The sequence below is a fragment of the Mauremys mutica genome, chromosome 1, assembly GCF_020497125.1.
Source record: "Mauremys mutica isolate MM-2020 ecotype Southern chromosome 1, ASM2049712v1, whole genome shotgun sequence".
Lineage (NCBI taxonomy): Eukaryota > Metazoa > Chordata > Testudines > Geoemydidae > Mauremys > Mauremys mutica.
Window position 1 is genome coordinate 305,534,356 of NC_059072.1, and position 24,504 is coordinate 305,558,859.

The window sequence follows — 24,504 nt, forward strand, 5'->3', positions numbered from 1 at the left end:
GATGGATGTCCATTGCAATTGTCTTTGGTGTAAAGAACAAATTGTAGCTCTCTTGATAATTACAATAGATATAATTACAACTACTTAGTAGCTACTATTTGGTTGCTAATTGATATAGACCAGGAGATCTCAGCTTTCAAGGGACTGCTAGCAGTCTGTGTGATTATAGCTAGGCTTTTTAATATACTTTTCTATTCTGGAAGAAAAGAAAAAAGAAATCTGGCTCAGATCCAGCCTTTAATTTATTGTATGATTTACTGGAGAGGTCAGGAAAATAGCAACATCAATTCACATATCAACTCAGCACTGTTTTCATTAGAAATCTGGGTGGATGTATATACACTATATATTTTGTTTTTATTGCCACCCTTTCTGGTCTCTGTCAGTTGGCTTATGTCAAATGACTCATGTAATTATTGTTACTGTTCAAACTACAGCCAAATTGCACCCCACTGACAGACCTGACCAGGAAAAAACAACCAAATGCAGTTCAGTGGACTGAAAAGTGTCAGAAAGCCTTTAACCAGCTTAAGGCGGCCCTTACGTCTGACCCTGTACTGAGGGCCCCGGACTTCAACCAACTGTTCGTCATAACCACAGATGCATCCAAGCATGACGTGGGAGCAGTTTTAATGCAGGAAGGACCAGATCAACAATTCCATCCTGTCGTGTTTCTCAGCAAAAAACTTTCTGAGAGGTCAGTCTCAGAAAAAGAATGCTACGCCATTGTGTAGGCTCTGGAAAAAGTACGCCCATACATTTGGGGACAGCGTTTCCACCTGCCGACTGACCATGCTGCACTGATGTGGCTTCACACAGTCAAAGAGACTAACAAAAAACTTCTTTGGTGGAGTTTAGCTCTTCAAGACTTTGATTTTGAGATACAACCCATTTCAGGAGCCTTTAACAAAGTGGCTGATGCACTCTCCCAGAAAGGTTTCCCAGAATCAGCCGGGTAAAAATGTCCCTGCATTGTAGTCCTTGAAATGTAAAAACTACTGTTTAGTTCTTCATGTAATTATTAGTAAAATAGGTGCATGTATCTTATTAACTCTATTTCATAAACCTCCAGGAAGAAATCCTAGCTGGTGTGGACCCAACCTGAACCAGGCTGGCCAACACCATCTGTGATTTGGGGTGTGTGTGATACCTGAAGGGGGTAGGGGAGAGTAGCTCCTTTTGATGGACACCCAGCCAGCCAGTTAGCTGTAAAATCCCTCTTGGTCTGTTCTCTGCTTGCTTTACCTGTAAAGGGTTAACAAGCCCACAGGTAAAAGAAAAGGACTGGGCACCTGACCAAAAGAGCCAATGGGAAGGTAGAACTTTTTAAAATTGGGAAAGAAACGTTCCCATTGTCTGTTGTTCTCCAGAGAAGGAGAAGGAGCTGCAATGCTGTGTAAGGCTTGAACCAGGTATGAAAATTCATCAGATCATACCTAGAATTACTTATTTGGAACCCCCCAAATATGTAAGTAATTAGGGATGTTTAGCTAGGTTTATTTTCTTTATTTGGGCTTGTGGACTCCTCTGTGCTAACCCCAGATGCTTTTGTTTGCTTGTAGCCTTTAAGCTGAACCCACAAGAAAGCTATTTTGGGTGTTTTATTTTTGTAATTGTTTCTTTTAAGAGCTAGCAAAAAGCCTAAGTTCCAGTTGTATTATTTTCATTTTTGTTTTTAATAAAATTTACCTTTTTTTAAAGAACAGGATTGGATTTTTGGTGTCCTAAGAGGTTTATGCATGTTGTTTGATTAGCTGGTGGTCACAGCTAATTTCCTTTGTTTTCTTTCTCAGCTTTTCCCCGGGGTGGGGGGGATGAGGGGGAGTGTGTGAAAGGGCTTGAGGGTACCCCACAGGACAGAATTCCCAAGTGCTCCTTCCTGGGTTCAAAGGAGATTTTTTGCATTTGGGTGGTGGCAGGGTTTACCAAGCCAAGGTCAGAGAAAAGCTGTAACCTTAGGAGTTTAATAAAAGCCTGGAGTAGCAAGTATTAATTTTTAGAATCCTTACAGGCCCCCAACTTCTGCACTCAGAGTGACTGAGTGGGGCTTCAGCCTTGACACCACCCTTTATGATCTCTGTCAGTTGGTTTATGTCATTATTGTTACTGTTGTCCAGTTACATTGCACAGTTTTTTCACTTTACTTCTTTGCATGGGGATTGGGAGTGTGCTGAGACTGTCTGTCCTTGGTGGGCAATATAATCTCAGCTATGTTGAGAGCTCCAGGTACAGAGGCGCAGAAAGGAACCGATTTGCAGGTCACAGCAACAAGTTTCATTGGTCCCAGGGCTTTGGAGCTGTGCTCCGGCTCCGCTCCAGCTCCAGGCAAAAACCTGCAGCTCCGCTGCTCCGCACTCCAGCTCCAGGCTCTGCTCCAAAGCCCTGATTGGTCCTATCAAACCCAGAACTATGCTAAATATTCTTGAGCACCATATACTGACACCCTAGCTGTTAATTATTTATATGTATCTGGAGATAGAGCACTGTTGTAATCAACTGACCCACTGGGTGTCTGAGAATAAGAAGAAAATTCAGATAACCAATGCCTCAAAACCACGAGACAGTACCCAATTTTCCACTTTTTTGTGGTTGTTTGAAGAAGCTCAGTATGTTAAAATTATTGCACTGTACTCAAAAAACAACCCAGTGAGTCAGAACAAATCCACTCTAATCTACCTTGTAGTCCTTCCATAAAACTTTGGCAGGGGGATGAGAAGGAAAGATAGTTTTTGTGTATTTCCCCACTTTTTACACCTATTCTCTAGACTCAACTAACCAGGAATATTACTGTGCAAATCCAGTTAGAGTGAAATTCAAGCCACGGGCTGCAAACATAAACATGTGCTTGAAAAACCACCGCTGGGCGGGGAATTGTGAAGTGCAAATATTCTACCCGACACCCGCCCTAAAATCTGGTTAGGTCACACTGCAACTTCCTGACTGTCTGAGCCACAGAGGGGAGTTTGGGGTGAAGACTATTATCAAGATTATGTTTTGTGCAATTCTACTCTTAGTACCTGTGATGAGGTGTACAAACCCCATATTGGGCAACAAGGGCTAATTAATTACTTTGGGCCAAGCCAGCCCCACCCCACCACACCTGCAGCAAAGGCTCTATCTGGTGGAGGAATTAAAAGACAGGGAAAGAGCTCATTTGGGGGCAGACCTGGAAGAGAGCAGACTTGCAACCTGTGGCTCCAACAGCGCAGAGTGGCGGGAAAGCCACAATCTGTAAAATAACTGCCCCAAAGGGCACTCAGATAAGGGAGGACCCACCCCAGAAACAGGGAAGCATTCTCCTCTTCCCTGCATATGGACCCTGGTCATTGGTAATCCCTTTTTATTTTCTTGGTTTGGACTATTGCAGCAGGGGAAAGCCTTGGACTGAGGTGGCCGGGGGATGGTTGGGAGGAGATCTAGGAAGTGGCCCAGAAAGGGCAGCGTTAAGCAACTTCAGTTGCCAGGCCACTGGTAGCCCCAAAGGAAGCCTGGTAGAATGGGAGGGCCCACACCGCCTCACTACAGGATCCATGACTAAATTGCTGTGGACTGATTGTGTTCACCAGCCTGTGGGGACCATTACAGTACCATGTAGCATTTCAGGGAGGGATTTTCAAAAGTATCCAAGTCATTTACTCACTTTTGAAGATGATATCCTCAATGATGACTGGGGCAGCTTTTGGGATAATTTATCTATTTAATTAGTAACTAGTTATAATTTATAAACACAATACACCTCTACCCCGATAGAATGTGACCCGATATAACACGAATTTGTATATAATGGGGTAAAGCAGCAGGGAGCCCTGGGCCCTTTAAAGCGCCACCCGAGCCCTGCGGCTTTATCGTGTTATATCTGAATTCATGTGGAGCTCCGGGCCCGCCCGAGCCCCGCTGCCAGAGCTCCGGCAGTGTTTTAAAGGTCCCAAGGCTCTGGCTGCTGCGGGGAGCTCCAGGCCCTTTAAATCCCCACCTGAGCCCCGCTGCCGGAGCTCCGGCGGTGATTTAAAGGACCCCGGGCTCCCCACAGCAGCTGGAGCACTGGGTCCTTTGAATCCCGGCCAGAGCTCTGGCAGCCAGGCTCGGGCAGTGATTTAAAGGGCTGGAAGTTCCAGATGCTGCGGGGAGCCCTGGGCCCTTTAAATCACTGCCGGAGCTCCAGCAGCGGGGCTCAGGTGGGGATTTAAAGGGCCTGGGGCTCCCTGCAGCAGCCAGAGCCCCGGGCCTTTTAAATCACCACCAGGGAAGCTGGTCCAGTCCAGCATGGTGTACCAGCTCTTGCCGGTATGCCGTACCAGAGCTAACCCAATATAATGCGGTCTCACCTATAAGGCAGTGAGATTTTTTGGCTCCCAAGGACTGCATTATACCAGGGTAGAGGTGTACTTATGCTCCTGAAATCTAGCTTGACTGTATCTCTGTCTCAGCCATTGTAACTGGTTCCCGTGTCAGTATGTAAGAGTCAACAGAAAGTGTGGCACTAGAGTATGTGTGGCAGAATATTTGGTAACACTCAATCATCTCCTGTAAAGCTTAATCCTTTATAATCCAGAAAGCCTGATCTCATCCTTTGTGCATACGGGTCCCCGTGTCCATTGGTCATAAGGTGGGTCACCATGCCCCTGAAGAAGACGTAAAAAGAGGGTCTACCACCCCTTGTGGATCAGGAGTGCCCCAGCAGGGGGCTACCTAAGTGTGAATCTCCTGAAGAATTTCAGTCAGAGCCTACTTTGTTCTTTACTCTAATGTGGCCTGTGAAACTAATTTTGTTTGTACCTGCCTTGCATTTTCGTCATTACTTTCCATTGTATTTGATAGTGAGTGTGACGTTATTGACATGATCGTATAGATCATTGTTGCAACCAAGGTTGCAAGATCACAGTTGCACTGAATCTTGTACAAAGGAGGTTAAGTTGGGTGTCTATGGAAAGGCTGTAATTTGCTGGTTATTATGCTGTCTGTATGTGTATATTATTTTTGTATTCGAAGTTATGAACATTGGCTATGTACTTGGATCTCTATGTTTGATTCTAAGTAGTCTCAGTTAAACATTTGGTCAGCTTCTTGAGAAAGGACTATTCTCAGTAAGTGCCCAATCAAGAAACACTTAACTGACAATGGACTTTGGGAGATGCCAATCCACATCTGAGCTTTCCTGGGAATGTTCAAACTAACATGTAAACAATGGCATCAGCCTGCAAAAAAACTGACTCATTCATGGACATGTGACTTGCCCAGGTGGCTACAAACTCCATCTTGTTGCTGTGATTTTGCACAGAATAACAAAGAGATTTCCGCCCACAAGAGAGAGAATATAAAAGGCCCTGGAAGCCCCTCAATTTTGTCTTCAGTGGCTCAAGAGGTGGCCTGTCCACCCCAAAGAGATGCCTGAAAGAAACTGGAACAAAAGACAGTAACTACCAGGGTGTGAGTGATTGCTGGACCCAGACTAGGAAGGAGTGTAGTCTGTGAAAGAAGCTTATTGGAACATCTCTGTGTGAGATTTAATCTGTAATCAGTTTCTTAATGTATTAGGCTTAGACTTGCCTGTTTTGTTTTGTTTTATTTTGCTTGGTAATTTATTTTGTTCTGTCTGTTATTACTTGGAACCACTTAAATCCTACTTTTTATATTAATAAAATCACTTTTGCTTGTTAATTAACCCAGAGTAAGCAATTAATACCTGGGGGAGCAAACAGCTGTGCATATCTCTCTATAAGTGTTATAGAGGGTGGACAATTTATGAGTTTAGCCTGTATAAGCTTTATACAGAGTAAAATGGATTTATTTGGGGGTTGGATCCCATTGGGAGCTAGGTGCTGGAGACAAGAGCACTTCTTAAGCTGTTTGCAGTTAAGTCTGCAGCTTTGGGGCACATGGTTCAGACCTGGGTCTGTGTTGCAGCAGATTAGCATATCAGGCTCAACAAGACAGGGTTCTGGAGGACCAAACTGACAGAGAAAACAGGCTCAGAGGTAATCTCAGCACATCAGGTGACAGTTCTAAGGGAATTTCTGTGACCAAACCTGTCACAGTGAGACATGTTCAAAGTGGACGTGCCCTTTCCAGCATTTGTTTTGAGTCATATGTGGTTCTTACAGAATTATAAAATGGTATGCCATTGCCTCACCACCTTCATTTTTTTTGTCTTTTATTACTGCATCACATGATATATACACTTCTTACTAGAGTCACTTGAAAACACTGGCCCTTTTTGATGAAAATTTTCAAAATTCTCTAACCAACTCTATAGGTAGTGAAAAAGAAAAGGACATTTTTAATGAAAATTCTCATGGGAAATTTTGATTTTTTTTCAGCCATCTCTACTTACATTAACCACTGTCCTCTATATCCTGTCTGACCTGACATTTTTTCCATCCTCCCAATGAGCTCTGTAATCACACAGCACTTGTCTTCATCACCTAATGGACTATCCTACTTTGATATTTCATCCTCTGCATCCTCTTGTAAGGGCATTTCACATTTTATGACAATGTTGTGAAGCACATAACTTACCAGCAATGTCCCATTGACTTTAGATAATAAAACAGTATACCACAAGAATTATCAAGGTGTGTGAACTGGATCGTGAGGCTATCAAAGGTTCTCTTTAATCGGATGAGCCAAAAGTCATTGTAAATTTCCATTGAGGAAGTTAGGTGACTTGGAACAGGCGTCCTTAACCAGAAAGAATCTGCCTTCTGAAAAATAAAGAGTTAACAGATTCCCTGCCAGGAGCGGGGAGATGGGAGGCTCCGGAAGCAGCCGGACTCCCTGTGGGGAGACTAGGCAGCAGCTCAGTAGGGAACCTGGGCAGCAGCTGTGCTGGGAGCGGGGAGTCTGGGGGGCAGCTGGGCTCTAGCTATCAACTCCTGATGTAAGTAACCTGCAAAGTCTACACAGACTCTGTCATCCTAATTACACCAACGTAAGCCCTGTGCCTCTCGTGGAGGTGGAGTTGTTATGTCAGCATAGTATGGCACTTACATTGGTGGGAGCAAGTCTGTAGTGTGTACATTGACATAATTAGGTTGCCATAAGCTGCTTTATGCCAACCTAACTCTAGTATAGCCCTGGCCTTAGAACTGGAACACATGAGACATTGGTGCTGAACTGAACTAATTTTATTCCATCTAAATGTACTTAAAAGTCAGCCTCCCAGATTGGGATCAGCTCCACAGATTTGCCAGACCAGATTATCTGGGTATGGAGGAGTTGTGAAATCACTTTGGGTAATTGGCAAATACATCCATGATGCCTAGTTTTACATTGCACATAATAACTGTGCTCATGTGGAATGTGTGGGTTTATTGTTCTTGTGAAGACTTAGATATGGTAGTATCAAAGGATTTGTGTGCAGTCTACAATACACAGAGATGGAAAATAAGCTTTTCATTGTTAACTACTGAGGCTGTCTTTCTTTGAGAAAGTGACTATATTAACTTGTCCTCTGGAGAATAGCATTTACTTGCTGAGCTATAAAATGGGAGGTGGCACTGATTTAAAACCAATGGTGTCCCCATGTTTGGAAAAATCCCGTGGCTAGTGAATTTGACCTCCATTGGCAGAGCAAGTCTGTGCTACTTGTAACTCTCCAAGTCCTCTTTTACATCCTCAGACATGATGGGTTCTTTCTCGGACCTGTATCTGAGAAATATCTGTGCCTCTGTCAGATCTGAGACATTTACAAAATGTCTGTAAATCCCATACTCGGGTTACTGGCATCTCTGCCTTCCCCTACTTTCTCTCCTTGAAATCATAGCGAGGGCCAGCCCTAGACCAAATGGCACCCCAGGTGAGGAGTGTCTTTGGTGCCCCTCTCCCACATTTGTTAAACTTTGAATACCTTATTTTTATTGCATTTGTAGCCCATTCCATGACTTGTCATATAAGATAATAAATGTGCACATTAGGATCTGTAAATCTGTATTTATTCATGCCATATAGAAGCAAATAAAAAAAATAGTTTCCTCTAAGCTTATAGAAACTTTTTAATTTTAAGAATGCCTGAAATGTACTAACATCAGCTCTGGGTGGACCAGTATTAAATAGTGTTACAGTAGGTGGCAGCCTTAGAGTGTTAACCTGGGTCCTTTAGTTCAAAAGGTCATTTTTCTCGCTGTTGCCCTTGCTAACTGATGCAGAGTGTCAGAGAGAGCCAAAGACTAGCCAGGAATTGTACCCGGAAAGCACAGTCAATGATTTAGCGTTCTTGTCAAATATTTTGCAACTAAAACAACACTTTGTCATTTAATTTTGAGTAAACTAGCCAACGCCGATTCAGTTTCTCACAATTCTCGAGCAATCTTTTGCAATGTGATTTTTTGAGAAGTGTCATTTCTGCTCATTTACTGGAAACGTCATATCCTCGATTTTGCCCGGCCTGTTAAAAAATGTACGATCAATATTGGCAGAATTTAGGATGGCTGGCTATAAAGCAGGATCTGAGGTATTGATTTGTGGTGTGCAGTTTTTCTCATGGCTATTTCTGTCATCATGCAAGGCTGATTCTTGTTTATCATTTTTCTCCTTTTTGTGTAAACCAGATTTTTCTTTATCATTACTCTCCTTTTCATGAGGGACACATTCTTCATCACCACTTTCCTGTATGCCACCAGGAAAATTGGAGGTTTCTCCATCACTTTTCTCACAGTTCCGTTCCTTATCTTCAGGTAAATCTGCTAATTCCTTAGTAATAGGACATCCAACATTTATGTTGTTCCTCAATTTCTTCTGCACTGGGACAATCCCTACTACCTAAAGCCCAGTCTGTTGTTCTGTTTCAGATATTTTTCCATCAAATTTGCCTCTTGCTGAAAACTACATTGCAATTGAGCTTTTCACTTCCTTTACTGAGCTCCTGAAGACTTCTTCAGGGGCATCATTTATTTTCTACAGGAGAAAACAGACAGTATTAAGGAGAGCAAAAGTCTATGTTCTGCAGTCTTAAAAAGTAAAAAACATTACGTGTTAAGCATGGCAAAAGAAGTAACATTATTTCTTTTGTATTGTTGTGTATTTCTTTTGTATTGTAGCAGTTCAATATCTCTGGCATCTCATTAATTATGTACTTTATTAGTTTCTACTTATGCTCTTCAAGTCTTAAAACACAAGTACACTTTCACAATTGCACACTAAAACAAGGTTCACAATATCGCACCTGGCCTCTCACTTCACTTTGTTCTTATATCTCAGTGACTGACTGGTGATGCCCCATGCTTTATATACCCACAAGGACATGGCTAACAACATTCTAGGAGGTTCAAGGAAAATGTAGTTCTCACAAAGTCCGGAAGGTGGCACGAGATTCTACAAAGGTCCAGAATATTCTAGGAGGTTAGTAAAAATTAATCTACATACAGGATACCTGAAACATTTTACTTCAAACATTCTATTTTCCCTTTTGTCGCTAACAACAAAAACAGTCCTCTGAGCCAGGCACCCCCCAAAACCTGACATCCAAGGCAATTGCTTGGGTCGCCTGCTGATCATAGCAAACAGGTTGAACAATCCCTTCTTTGTGGTTATAGTTACTAGGCACCCACCTGACACCCAATTGGCCAGTGCTATATCTTTGTCCTTGGGTTCTGTCTCATGACAAGGAGCTGACTTTTGTAGGGGAGAGACTGATTGAACAGCTGGCTGAGAATGGACTGTAAACTATTTCTGACTGAGCTCATTGCTGTCCATGTGAAAAGATCATGGTTAAACAATGAAGTCCATTGCTCTGTAATAGCGGCTGTGCTTTGGAAATCTTACATACACACTTCTCTAATTTCCCACATCCACAGGCTGGTGCACACAATCAGTTCACAGCAATTTAGTCATGGATCCTGTAGTGAGACGGTGTGGGTCTCTGCCGCCCCAGGGAGAGACGAGCCCCTCTGGACACCAAAGTGGGTGGAGCCAGGAAGCCCTGAGCTCACTGGGAGGGCAGCCACCGGGGAGGCCAGACGCCTCTGACCTACCTCCCAGTTGGGAAACTCCAGCGACCTGTGGTGGACACAAGGGCTGGCTGGGCCTGTCCCGGGCCAGCTATGCGGAGGAGTTGCTGAGCCTGCCCTGCACCAGCAGTCCCAAGGAACCCATGGTGCTGGACCCCTCTGAGGACACCACCCTGACCCAAGTACCTCAAGAAGGGGAGTCCGGAAGTAGCCCTGATCTGGCTGCAGCACATCCAGAGCCGATAGGGTGCCATGATAGGGTGACCAGACATCCCGATATTTTGTGGTATTCCTTTTTTTTTTTTTTTTTTTTGCTTCACCAGCTTTTTTTTCCTCTCCCAGTGACACCCCCCACCCATACGTCCTGATATTTTCTTCCTCTCATCTGGTCACCCTAGGCCAGGATCCCCATTGATGCAGCAGTGGATCCTCTGCCACTGCTAGGGCTCTGGGCTGGGACGCAATGGAGTGGGAGGTCCTGCGTCCCCGCTGCCACCCAACTCGTGGGTGGCGGTCTCCCCCTCTCCCAGGCCTTCGGACCTAGGGCCTGAGCTCCCTGTGGATATACTGTTGTTGCTCAGCCCTCGGTCTGAGGGCCTGAGCCCCTAACTCACCATTGCCCCGCCCTGACCTAGGGCCTGGGCTTGTGACTAACTGTGTTTATTTCTGCCCTCACAAAGGCCGCTGAGGAAGATTCCTGCGGCTGGACTAATTCCCTGCTAGGCCTCCTCCTGAACTTAGTGAGGCGGTGGGGGTTCCCGCCGCCCCAGAGAGAGATGAGCCCTGGCTAATCTTTCTACAGATCCCAAGCCACTTTTGAAAGTGCTACACCCATTTAGGATCCTCTTGTATCCTCTGTTACGCACACACTTGTAGCTTTTCTGCTATCAACTGGCCTGCTTTCTTTTTAAAATGTGACCCTAAACTTTCCTTCTGCTCAGCTCCTGATGTACTGGCCAATGTATCCAGGGCCGGCTTTAGGATCTGCGGGGCCCAATTTAAATACCCAGTGGCGGTCCAGGTCTTCAGCGGCACTTTGGCGGCGGGGCGTCCTTCACTTGTTCTGGGTCTTCCATGGCACTGAAGGACCCCCCGCTGCCGAAATGCTGCCGAAGACCCAGACCACCGCCGGGTGAGTAAAAAAAAATTTAAAAGGCGCCTAAGGCACGGGGCCTCTTAAGCGTCGGGCCCGGGGGAATTGGCCTAAAGCTGGTCCTGAATGTATCCTCATTTAATACAAATCATTCCAATGTCAAAAGCTGAATAGGAGGTATTGCTGAGCCAGTATTCTTGCATTTTAAAACTGTGCCAAACTGTTCCCTGGTGAAACTCCTTTCACTTCAGTGGAGGGATGAACTTGACCCATATTGTTGGGTTTTAGCCTTATAAATCCCATTAGCCAATGGGAGTCTCACAAATACAATTGTGCTATAAGTTTTGAAAATATAACTGTGATGGCTTCTGTTTGCCTGCCATGTACCTGAACTATAGTATTGAAGTAAGTACAAGTACTGGGTTCTTGGTGTTTCATAAGCCATATTCTATTATCCTGTAGGACTGTGTGTATGAGTAAAAATCACTGAGGTACCAGGAGTGCTAGAGCTCAGAAGTGGTTGCAAGAAAATATGCCAGTTTCTAATTCTTACAGCTAGGGAAAGCCACTTGGAACGATAAACTTTTAGGTAAATGCTAATGTACAGTAGAATTAGATATCATTCCAAATATAGGGCAAGATCTTCAGGGGCAAAACTCCACTTAATTGTCTTCAACGAAGCTATGCTAATTGACAGTAGCTGAGGATCTGATCCACAGGATAATGACTTTTACACGTGTACATTTTGTCATTTTTGTTCCCATGCGTTGTGCCTGTGCAGTTTTTGCACACAAATGGAAATCAGATTGAGGCCTTGGAAAATTGGTTACTGTATGTTGAGGGACAATGGGCTCTCTTAAGCATGGACAACAGTCGACTTTACAAGATACATTGTAAAAGGTGCCCCTATGGCTGAGAGCAGAGTTGGACTATTTGTAACTTCTATTGCTTTGTGCAAGCTTCGTTTTGCCAAAGCTGGTCACTTTATTTGTAGCGAATTGATCCTTTAAGGGATCAGTCTATGTGACATCGAAAGTTTGTTTTAGAAACTGATTGTACAAATCCCTGACTTTAGTGGCTAATGTCTAGAGCTGTGTGGGAACGGGAGATTTTATTCCTCAAAAAACCTAAAAACTTTTGAAAAAATATTTTGTTCAGAATCAGAACACCTGGTGGGCTACTGGGGACCTGGGATCCCACTAACCAGGAAGCCAGGTGTGCTTCCAAAGAGCCTGTGAGCCCAAGCAGCAGCCCAGCTAGGGAGCTCTGGGAGCCCAGGAGAAGCCAGGTAGATGGAAAACTTAGGAGCCCTGGGCAGGGGGGAGACAGGGGGTTTCCAGCACCTCGGCAGAGTGCCAGGCAGGCTGCTGAAGAGCCTGGAACCCTGAAGAGTCAGGAGGAAGGGGCCAGTGGGCAGGAAATGTCCAGCCTGCTTACCTGGTTTCCATGGAAAGTTTTTTGATGGAATGGACATGTGCCCACAGCATGTTTCAGTTCCATCAAATCTTTGTTTTCTGACAGAAAACTATTCTGTCAGAAAACATTGTCAGCTTGACTCGTTTCAAAGCTATGTTCATTTTGACTGAGTCATATTTTATGGGGGGGAGGAGGGGAGGAAGATCAGAGGAAATGAGAAGAGAAAGGAAGTCTGAAGGAGCACAATCTGTTATACCAGAAAAATAAATCTCAATTAAGAGAGCCTGTAATTTTAGGGAAGGGAGTGTGGCTAATAAATAATACAAAATGACAACTGTGAACTAGCTTTGCCGTTATTCTCAATGCCAGTGCCTTTCATATCAAAGCTCTCAAGAACAGCATGGAAAAATGATTCTTTCTTCTGCTCCTCCTCTTAGGAACAGCCTGAGTACAAGTACTGCATCCTTCCTGTCCAAGCCAACAAGAAAGGCTAAGTGGAAGGTAATAGTTCAAGAGCTCATTGGCTCTTTATAATGCTCACTGCTTCACAACTAACAGCTTTCTATTTCTTGGGGATCTTCTGAACTCTGCTGAAAATAAGATGCATGTATTACCCTGGAAATAACTATACGGATGTTCAGTCTTCTGGTATTTTCAATGCACTATATAATCATCATTATTAACCTGATGCCTTTGTGACATCTGGGTACTACATTCTTATCTTCTGAACATAATACAAGGGAAATACAAAGAACAGCTGATAAACTGGGAGTTCTGTGCTTCATCAGCATATTCTCTGCAGCACCTACTATTTATTGGTTGCATAGTAATAACTCATAAAATGGCTTTTGCCATTTTCAGGAATGCTGTACACATTTAGGGTCTGTTTCAGGTCTTTGGAAGAGTTTTTTTCATTTAACCCATTTTTTTATTTTAAAAAAATCATGTTAGTCCTTAGTTTTGTTGTTACATATCACCTTAAAACATGAAAACTGAAATCTAATTTCAAAGCATCCACTTCTGCAGCTTTATTTTCTTGCTAGTTTTTTTAAAGATGGAGGCACACTGTTGCTGAAGCTTGTGTATTCAATATGGGTTTGATCCTATTAGGTGCTGAGTACCGTCAACACCTCAAAAAGTGCTCCCCATCTTGAAGAATCAAGCCCTAATTACATGACAAAGGCCTTATTACTTGTACTTCCAATTGCTTGTGGAAGAAGCAGTGCTTGAAATTCCATATCCAGAAAATAGATCTGGCTATCCACCCTACTCATTCTGGTGCAGTTCCTTCTTGGCATTTTGTCAGACACTGTTCTATTTTCAATTTGACTAGGAAAACTCACTTTAAGATTTGCTTTTTTATAGTAGCAGCCGTGTTAGTCTGCATCTGCAAAAAGAACAGGAGTACTTGTGGCACCTTAGAGACTAAGAAATTTATTTCAGCATGAGCTTTCTTGAGCTACAGCTCACTTCTTCGGATGCATAGAGTGGAACACACAGACATGAGACAAAGAACATGAAAAGGTGGAAGTATGCATACCAACAGGAAGAGTCTAATCAATTGAGATGAGCTATCATCAGGAGGAGAAAAAAAACTTTTGAAGTGATAATTAAGATGACCCATAGATGTACTCTACTCCAAGAATACTTTGTACTACTGGTCATGCTTTATCTCATATGTGCTGGAATGAATGTAGCCTTTATAAATCCCTTGCCTACTTGTGACTTCTGTGTCACCATATATATTATTTTTGGACACAGATGCACGTTTCACAAATGTGGCATTTAGTGCAGTTTTGTCCAGTCCAAAAGCAAGAAAATGTACTCTTTGCATATATTTTTATGAGGGATATATTTTTGGCAACTTGGAGGAAGCATTTTAACAAGGGGCTCCCAGAGCTGGAGTCTTCGGGACTATGCAATGTAGTGTAGCAAAAGTAGATTGTTTTCACCCTCTAGAGCCTCTGGCAGATAGAAAACTGAGCTAGGATCCTCCAGTGGTAGAAATTGGCACAAGCGCCATTAGCTTCAGTGAAGTTACACTGGCTGATCAGTCCAGTGGTGTGAGGTGCCCACTGTATTCTATGTTTCATTGGCTGTGTGTGTCACAACCTGGCCCTCTGTACTGTCACCAGTCTGTCGCAAATTGATCCAGTTGCAGGGACTTCCTGAGGCCCCCTCCCAATGACTTATACACTCCCTCAGAGTTCCACCTAGGCCTTGGTCACTCTGGGCTTCTACTTTAACTTCTTAGGGGACAACACAGAAGGAAAGCAGGTTCAGCAAAGGAATTTTTTAAGCAGGGTCAATTTATTCTTAAAAGTACTAGAGAGTTACAGATCTTTGATGGCTTCTCTTTGATGCCCTTTGATGGCTTCTCTGTCATCGTCCTTCAATGCGACATCAAGCATCTTTCTTGGGCAGAGTAGCTGTCTGGAATCAGTCATAATAGATCCACACTGGGCAAGGTTATACACATTATCATGGATCCATTGTCATTGTAGGTGCTATGCCCTAGCTTTTAAACAGCCTGTTGGAGGAACCCTTTTTGTGTGGCAAACCGCCAAGGCAGGTCCCACTTTTCCTAAAGAGGAGGCCGTGTGGCCTCCACATCTGTGAGACTGAGTTTCTGGACTCTAGCACTCCTGTCTTACACCATGAGCTCTGCCCCATAAGTCCAACTGAGACAGATTCCTGGTCAGAGACTTTTATAGTCTTCAGGGACCAGTGCACCTCAGCAAGTATTTGCAGACACACCAGGCAAGCATCTCTCTCGGTCAGTTCCAGAGCAGAGCTCTTGAGTTTGTCCAAAAGCTAACTCTTACACCTACCGCCTGATACCCTTTAGTCCATTGTCCCACTCCAGCAGACCCATGCTGAGTTCACATGTTCCACCTGCTGGAGATTGCCGTGGATAGATGTCAACTGTTAAGTCATTGGTCTCCCTTTGTCTCCTCCATTGATATGGGCTGGTTCCAGCAAGTCTTTTAATGACCTATTCATCCCACCCCAGACAGTTATGTGGCACAAACCTCAGGTCCCCTTCTCTCCCACAAGAGCAGATTTTTAACCCTTTTGTACACACTAGATAGTAATGCAAAGTACATAGGGGAACTGAAACATGCATAGGAATAATAAAAATATTACACACAATTCCGTCACACATATTGAGCATATAGCACAAAATGGAAGTTACAATACAAAATGGACTTCCCAGTTTGGTGCAGACCCATCCCATTATGTCATGAATTGTGTTACTACTATCTCCAGCTGGCAGTGGCGTTCTCTGTAAAGCCACAGACTAAGTTCTGCCATCTGTGCTCAATCCTTACCCTTAAGAGGAGTTTTGTCTAAAGAAGAACAGAAAAATTGATTTGGTCTTTAGTTAATATATTATGTTCATTGTGCATTTGAGTTATACAGTAATAAACAGTTGTCATTTTCCTAATTAGCCTGTGAACTCTAAAACGATCCCAAATACAATAATGCCACCACCTATGAAGTCTTGAAAAACCTGTGTGACTGTGGTGCAATTATTGACCCACCTAGGAAAAACTGGGGCAGGCACAAGAAACTTCCTGATATGACAGCTCCCTGCATTGTAAATTTCACAGTTGCACATGACCTGGTTTTAGATTAATGGTGGTATAAAAACTTTTAGAAGTGTTTAAGGACTGCCTAAACACACACACTCTGTCTATAGGACTTTTCAATTAGTCTCCAGAATTTGGTCATAATGAGTTAATGCACAATTCATTTGGATAATTTAATGCCCGTAACTCATTATAACTAATATCAGCAGGGGTTAGAGTAAGGAGATGTTCTAAAACCATTGAGAAAACACTATCTTTTCCCACCGCCTCCATTTCTGGTAAAATGAGGATTCAACAGGAAGGGAAATGTGAAATGGGAGCAGCCAGAGTTGCTGGTGCTTGGCTGGGAAGTTATTTGAGTTCCCAGTCTTCCTACCAGTAGAAGCCATCTCCTTGGGCTTGTCTACACAACAAGTTAGTGTATGACAACCCAGGGTGTGAAATTACAGCAGGCTAGCTTGCTGTGAACTCACTCACCATGTGGGCCTTGTTACAGGACACTGAAAGTTCTGTAGTGCACTTTGATATACTCCTATTTCAAGCAGGATTATGTCAAAGTGCACTACAGAACTTTCAGCGTGCTGTAGGACAGACTGCACAGTGAGTTAGCGCTCAGAAAGCTAGTGTGCTGTAGATTCACACCCTGGCTTGTATACACTAACTCACCATGTACACAGGCCCTTCTTCTCTCTTCTGGTGAAGGAGCATCAGTAACTATCTGCCTCTTCTACATGAAGATTTCTCCCTTCCCTTTAAGGACAGAGGAGAAGAAGATGGAGTACATGGGGATGACTGAATTTAGGAGATATACAGAGAAGAATACTGGAGCATGTGGGAGTGAGTGAGGAAGGCTGGAAGTGGATGGAAGGGAGGAAGGATTGAGAGAATAAGGGGAAGGAGGAAAATAGAGAGAGGGGGACAAAGAAGTGAGTGCTTTAGATATTGGAAGGGGAACAAAGGTTAATCCACAAAAAAAAAACTGAAAAAGGAAAAAGAGTCAAACATTCAAAGAGAATAGTCGAGTTTAAGAGGAAGACCAGAAAAAAATTGGGAAACAAGTCAAAAGTTAAATTGTTCTATAGAAAATCCAGTGCTGAGATATTGCAATAAAATATGCATTAGGGGTTGATACAGATGGTGTGTGTGTGTGTGTGCGCGCACACACACACATGCAGATGATGGGGACTTGAGAGACCTGGGTTTAGGTGGGAGATGTGTATAGTATCCCATATGAATGGGTACGAGAGAGGATAGTCTGCTTTGGGTTTGTATGGTGGGGCCAGCCAGTTTTGGTGGCCTTGGTGCATAATTTAATGAACAAAACTTGCCTGTGGAAAATTACAGCTGAATACTAGAAAAACCAATGTTTTTCCTTCCACATAAGCTTTCTTCTGAACTATGGGTCTAGTCCCTGAGGCCAGTGATCTCAATGGCAAAACTCCCCTGCACCTCAATGGTGAAGAATTGAGCCTTATCTTAAGATCTTCTAAAATGCAAGAAATTTGATTTTGAAGAGTTTCTAGGGGAAGAATCCACAGCTCCACCATGTTTAACTGGTGTATTTACATCAAGATGGATTTTCCTTCTTGGGCAGATCTAAAGGACAACATTCTAGAGGAGTAATAGGAATGGGGACAACCAGCAATTTACTTCCCCAGCCCTTCCAAACTCCTAACATTGTGTGCATGCACACCTATATATATGCTGTTGTTTAGCTGACTAGATTCCTCAGTGGGGATGGGTCCACCTTTCAGATACATACCTTCTTTTGTCCCTATTCTCTCTTTCCACGGTGCATCCCATGACCAGAAGATGAGGCCATACTGTTTTGTCATATGACTTTATAACGTATCACCAAAGCTTCACCTCTCATCTTGATGTACTTAAACTCTTCCTGCAAGCCCAGAATTTGTACATGACCTACTAGTTTGGAATGCGACTGACAGATCATTAACTTTGGAAATACAGTAGTTACAATATCAGTACAACCCCCATTATTCTTATTCTTCTTAAATACATTTTGGTAGTATATCTGGTCATCAGAGCATGGATAATTGCCTACCATTTGAGTTATACATTCCAAACCAAAGGGAAGAATTTGCAACAGAAGTCAGTGCAAGATAATTGACTTTATCACAGCAAAGCTTTAGAGGACTGTTGCAACTACAGCAATATTCAGTACACATACACATTGTGTGTGTGTGTGTGTGTGTGTGTGTGTGTGTGTGTGTGTGTATAACTGTTCACTCATCTATTTCTCTTGTTCATTAAATCTGGGAATTCTTGGACATTTCTCTTTTTTGATATTTCTGGCTGTGCTTTGACGTTAGCTAATTTTCTTTTTACAGGATCACTTATATGATGTCTCCTTTCCCATCAGTTTCTAACATAAGTTAAAGCCCTCTAGAAATGGCTTGCAGTTGGCTGAACATGATGCATAGTAGTCTAAGTGGGAGTAAACAGTTCTTGTACAAAATAACAGCAATCACTTCTGGTTAGGACAGTTAAAATGCTAGGACAAGCTCTGAACCAAGATTGTTTTTGCAGACTCTGAGCAATGCCTGAAGCTGTGGGATCTGCAACTAGACTCAGATGCAGTGTCCCCCCCCCCCATCTGAGTCATTTTTGCATGATGAGGTGATTGGTTGCTCTAGAAGATGAGAGCTGTACAACAAAATCTACACCTCATTATCGTCAGAGTGTGAAGAAATGCAGGTTATTGGAGACTCCAATATTGTTCTCACCATGTCCTTCATAATAAGGATGAAGTGAGAAGGGGAAAGATGTTCCTAGGTAGAACACAGGCTTTATATGTGTACAAGGAAAATAATATCCATCACAATTTCTGTGGCTATCTCTAGGCTAGAATTTTGTGATCTTCTTCTAACTCAAATTTAATGTATTGCCAATTACCTCCTATTAACATTTGCCTTTGGAAGTTCTAACCTAGACATTCTGTGACCCTAAGAGCATCCCAGTGCCAAAGGACAAGGGGTTCACTGGTATCAGGTAGTGAGTTGCAGCTCACCTGACCAGTTCAGTGTACCCCAATACATGTATGTTATAATCTGTATCTAATAGGTATCATCTAAGGTATCATTGGAAAACCAATAATACACTGATCATAAGAATGGCCATACTGGGTCAGACCAAAGGTCCATCCTGACCAGTATCCTGTCTGCCGACAGTGGCTAATGCCAGGTGCCCCAGAGGGAATGAACCTAACAGGTAATGATCAAGTGATCTCTCTCCTGCCATCCAACTCCACCCTCTGACAAACAGAGGCTAGGGACGCCATTCCTTACCCATCCTGGCTAATAGCCATTAATGGACTTAACCTCCATGAATTTAACTAGTTCTCTTTTAAACCCTATTATAGTCCTAGCCTTCACAACCTCCTCAGGCAAGGAGTTCCACAGGTTGACTGTGTGCTGTGTGAAGAAGGACTGCCTTTTATTTGTTTTAAATCTACTGCCCATTAATTTCATTTGGTGACCCCTAGTTCTTATATTATGGGAACAAGTAAATAACTTTTCCTTATTCACTTTCTCCACATCACTCATGATTTTATATACCTCTATCATATCCCCCCTTAGTCTCCTCTTTTCCAAGCTGAAAAGTCTTAGTCTCTTTAATCTCTCCTCATATGGAACCCATTCCAAACCCCTAATCATTTTAGTTGCCCTTCTCTGAACATTTTCTAATGCCAGTATATCTTTTTTGCAATGAGGAGACCACATCTGTATGCAGTATTCAAGATGTGGGCATACCATGGATTTATATAAGGGCAGTAAGATATTCTCCATTTTAGGCCTTGTCTACACTACAAGACTATTTCGAATCAACTTAGTTCGAATTTGTGGATTCGACCTTATGAAGTCGAATTTGTGTATCCATACTAAATACACTAATTCGAATTTCTGAGTCCACATTCACGGGGCCAGCATCGACTTTGGAAGCAGTGCACTGTGGGAAGCTATCCCACAGTTCCCGCAGTCCCCGCTGCCCATTGGAATGCTGGGTAGAGCCCCCAATGCCTGCTGGGGGGAGAAATGTGTCGAGGGTGGTTTTGGGTAAGTGTCGTCATTGAACCGTCAATCACAACCTCCCTCCCTCCCTCCCTCCTTGAAAGCGCCTGCGGGCAATCTGTTCGTGCACTTTTCTGGTCAGTGAAAGCGCGGACGCCACAGCACTGCAAGCACGGAGCCCGCTGCGATCATCGCTGTTTTCTCCTCCTCGCACTTTATCGTCCACGTCTTCCACAGTCAGCTGCTGAGAAATTGGGCTACTTTTCAATGGTGCTGCAAGCACTGGGGGACCATAGGGGACGTTTTACAAACATCAACATCGGGTGGCCGGGCAAGGTTCATGATGCGTGTGTTTTCAGGAACTGTGGGCTGCTCAGACGCCTGCAGGAAGGTAGTTTCTTCCCGGACCACGAAATAACTGTTGTGGATGTGCAGATGCCTATAGTCATCCTCGGGGACCCAGCCTGCCCGCTAATGCACTTGCTCATGAAGCCCTATACAGGCGCCTGGGACAGCGACAAGGAACTCTTCAAATACCAGCGAGCAGCGTGACCTGTGACTGTTCAGTTTCTTTACAGAGAAGCTGAACCTGCCCCTGTTTCTTTACCCAGTTACTGTTGACTCTCCTCTTCGGTTACATACCCCGTTCACCCCGTTACCCCCACTTCCAGCACACGTGTAAAAATAAAATACATGTCCCATTATTACTTAACAAAGGTTTCTTTATTCATGACTTTTCGTGAAAGGGTTGAAACTGGGATGCAGGCTGTGCTGGGTAGGGTGTGCGGTGATGTAAAGACCGCCTCTAAACTCAAGGAATGACAGGCTCCTGCTCCTAGAGCGGTCTGCAGTGCCGGAATGCTTCTTTCAACGGAGCCTGCCATCCCTCTTTATGGAATTCTGTGTGCGGGCGGATATGTGACCTTGTGGTGGAGGAGGACGGATACAGATTCCTCAGCTGCGTGACTCAGCGGTCCAGGACAAGGACCGCTGTATAAGATCTGTAACCGCCCTCCCCCGCTGCAAAGTCACATCTCCCCCGCCCACACAGATCCTGGAAACCACCTCCAAAAACCGACCAGGGTGCCTACTGACTGCACCGTGTGTGTGACCCGCTGCTGATCCTGCCCCCGTGTCTGTACCCTGGGAAAGGTGACTGTCCTATGCAATTAACCACCCCCTTCCCCACGCCCCCCATTCAAACACAGTCTTCTTTGAAAAAACATAACGGAAACAGTAATTAACAGCAAATCATTTTTATTAATTAAGTAGACAGTTAGGGGATGGGACTGGGATTGGGACTACTGTGAGTCTGGAAGTGAAGGACTTCGGCAAATGTAGGGTATGAGAGCTTTTGGGTACTTGAGCACTGTGCTGTGGTGCAGTGACAGTATTCACGTTCCCGGCCGCCCCTCCTCCTGATTATTTTTGGTGAGGGGGGTATGGGACTTTGTGGCGGGGGAGTGCGGTTGCAGATACACTGCAGGGTGTCTCTGTCCTCCTGTGGTCCTGCAGAACATCCACAAGGCGCCTGAGCGTGTCCGTTTGCTCCCTCACTAGTCCAAGCATTGTTTCAGTCGCCTGCTTGTCTTCCTCACGCCACCTCTCCTCCCGTTCGCTGTGTGAGCGCTGGCACAGAGAGACGGTCTCCCTCCACTGGCTCTGCTGGTCCGCCTCTGCTAGGTAGCAGCCCATACGTTCCTCGAACATCTTGTCCCTTGTCTTTTTCTTTCGCCGCCTAATCTTCGCCAGCCTCTGCGAGGGGGATGCTGTGGCAGGTCTGGAGACAGTGGAAGCTGTGAGATGGGAAACAGGGAGTGAATTCCTTGCAAAGATACATTTTTGCGAACAATTAACTGAGTCTAGGCTGTCTCTGTGAATTCTGGGTTGAGACCCCTGTGCCTGCTGGGGCAGAAATCATTTTCATGGTGGATTCTGGGTAAATGTCGCCAGTCATTCCTTCCTCCGGGAAAGCAACGGCAGACAATCATTTCAAGCCCGTTTTCCCAGATTTGCCCTGGCATACGCCATAGCGTGGCAACCATGGACACTGTTTTGCCTTTTGTGTATGTCACCGTATGTGTACTAGATGCCGCTGACAGAGGCGGGCCAGCAGCGCTACACAGCAGCATGCTTTTGCTTTTGCATGACAGCAGAGATGGTTACCAGCCATATTGTACCATCTACCATACCATAAATTGGTAATAAGATGGTAATAAGATGGGCATGGTTACCTGTCCTTTTGCACTGCCCCATTTGGTGCTGTCATAAGTGCCCCTGGCCAAGCAGCCAGGGGCGCAAAAGCAAAAATTGGGAATGACTCCCTGAGTCAATCCCTCCTTTTTGGTATCTAAAAATAGAATCAGTCCTGCCTAGATTATGGGCAAGTGTACTAGAGAACCACTGTATCATAGAACCAGAGAGCACAGCTGCTCTGTGTCCGATCCTGCATAAATTATGAGCTGTATGCTATTCACAGGGGGTGCTCCTGCAACAACACCACCTGTTCATTCCGTTCTTACCCCAGCCTTCCTGGGCTACCATACCATTGTCCCCCCACTTGTGTGATAAAGTAATAAAGAATGCAGGAATAAGACACAGTGACTTGTTTGTGAGAAATGAGTGGAAGGAAGCCTCCAGCTGCAATGATAGTCCAGGCAGGACATTAAGGAGTGTGGATGAAGGAGCCCATCATCCCTCTGCTAGTCCAGGGGCAATTGAATCTTTTATTTACAATGAAGGGTGGGGGCTGATGGAGCTCAGCCCCCTGTTGCAATGATGAGGACGGTTACCAGCCATATTGCACCATCTGCCATCAAAAATTAGGGACAGGCGCCCTTGATCGACCTTACTGATGCTAGTCGGCATGGTTACCAGCCCTTTTGCACTGCCCCATGTGCCAATAGGCTGATGATGAGGACGGATTTCCATCTTTCTGTACCATCAGCCATCCATAGCGTGGGGGGAGCAAGGATGTTGGTGTTGAGTGCTGCACCATCGCGTCTATCTGCAGCATTCAGTAAAGATAGGGTGACATGTAAAAGAGTCAACAGAGGATTGTTTTCACTTCTGGTGGTGGGTGGGGTGTGTGCGCAAATTGCCGAACTATGCCCTGACCCACCGCAGACACTGTGTTTGACCCTAGAAGCATTTGGAGCTCATCCAAGAATGCAAATACTTTTCGGAGACAGCAGGAACTGTGGGATACCTTGCGTCCTCATTCCCCCCTCCCTCCATGAGCGTCCATTATATTCTTTGGCTTTCCGTTACGCTCGTCACGCAGCTGCGTGCTGAGTCTGTGCTATGCCGTCTGTCCGTAGATTTTTTAAAAATACTTTGGACCAGGCGTAAAATTACAGTAATTACCCTAATTAGATGCAGGAGTCTCCAAGCGAGATCACCCTGAGGAGGGTCACTGAAGGAGATAGAGCGCGCATGCTGCGTGAAAGCTAGCACGAACCAGGGCCCGATGCAGCCGTGCTCGGGGAGGCAGTGCTCCCTGAGTACCTCATGAAAGCCTTGCGCGGAAAACTGTGCTACCACGGAGCACCCAATAAGGCAGCTCTCCCCAGGAACCTCCTGCTGATGCTTTTCGATTAACGCAAGGAGAGCTTCGTGGAGATCTCCAAGGATGATTTCTGTTCTATCCCCATATCTAGAGAGACCTCCTTTTCACACAGTTAAGATTCCTGTTATATTAAGAATAAAAGTTAACATGGTTAAAGCACTTACCGACTGCTCCTTCCCCTGATTCAGGGTCCGGGTTAATGGCCGGGGAGGGTTGTTGGGTGATATCCGTGACGGTGATGAATAGATCCTGGCTGTCGGGGAAACCAGCGTTGTAAGCGCTCTCGCCTGCCTCGTCCTCCACAAACCCTTCCTCATCTTCCCCGTCCGCGAACATCACCGAGGAACTGGCCGTCGACACTGTCCCATCGTCAGAGTCCACGGTCACTGGTGGGGCAGTGGTGGCAGGCTCCGTAGCGTCCGTTTGCCGCTTTGATTTTTTGGTAGCCTTGTCTGGGGTCCTTGATTTTCACGCGGCGCTGCGTTGCATCCCGCCTGTATCCTCTGTCTCTCATGGCTTTGGAGACCTTCTCGTAGGTCTTCGCATTCCCTGTTTTGGAGCGCAGCTCCGAAAGCACAGACTCCTCGCCCCACACACCGATCAGATCGAAGAGTTCCCAGTCAGTCTATGCTGGGTCCCTCTTTCTATTCACAGATAACATGAACTCCTCTGCTGGAGAGCTCTGCATCGTTGCAGGTGCTGCGGAGCTCGCCCCGATGTCCAGCCAGGACGTCAGATTCAAAGTGCCCAGACAGGAAAATGAATTCAAATTTTCCCGGGTCATTTCCTGTGTGGCTGGTCGGAGAATCCAAGCTCGGACTGCTGTCCAGAGCGTCAACAGAGTGGTGCACTGTGGGATAGT